At 56.4% G+C, this 220-nt stretch overlaps 1 protein-coding gene across 1 annotated transcript in view; it reads right to left on the bottom strand.

Moving 5' to 3' along the window:
• LOC104072626 (indoleamine 2,3-dioxygenase 2-like) overlaps positions 1 to 220 on the bottom strand; it is a gene marked incomplete at its 3' end in the record, with an annotated part of 3817 nt that overhangs the window by 270 nt on the left and 3327 nt on the right. The gene's annotated exons all lie outside the window — the stretch shown is intronic.

The following is a 220-nucleotide window of genomic DNA, read 5'->3' as shown; positions in this document are numbered from 1 at the left end:
GTTTTGGGGGATCCGCGACCCTCCCCGTGCACTCGCTGGGCTAAAAGTCTGGCCATGACAGCCAGGCTCTGCGTGGACTAGAGCAGCCCACGGTTCAGCCGCGGTCACGGCACTTGCTATTGTTGCAGTGGCATTTGCGTGCCAAAGACTGAGCTGGTTTTGTTGTGCTCATATATCAAGAGATCGGTTCAACCTAAGCAGAGCCCTGCAGTGTTGGAGT

The sequence above is a fragment of the Fulmarus glacialis genome, unplaced genomic scaffold (assembly GCF_000690835.1).
Source record: "Fulmarus glacialis isolate BGI_N327 unplaced genomic scaffold, ASM69083v1 scaffold22742, whole genome shotgun sequence".
NCBI classification, from domain to species: domain Eukaryota; kingdom Metazoa; phylum Chordata; class Aves; order Procellariiformes; family Procellariidae; genus Fulmarus; species Fulmarus glacialis.
Note: the sequence above shows the minus strand (reverse complement) of the source record. Positions and strands in the feature narration are given on the sequence as shown.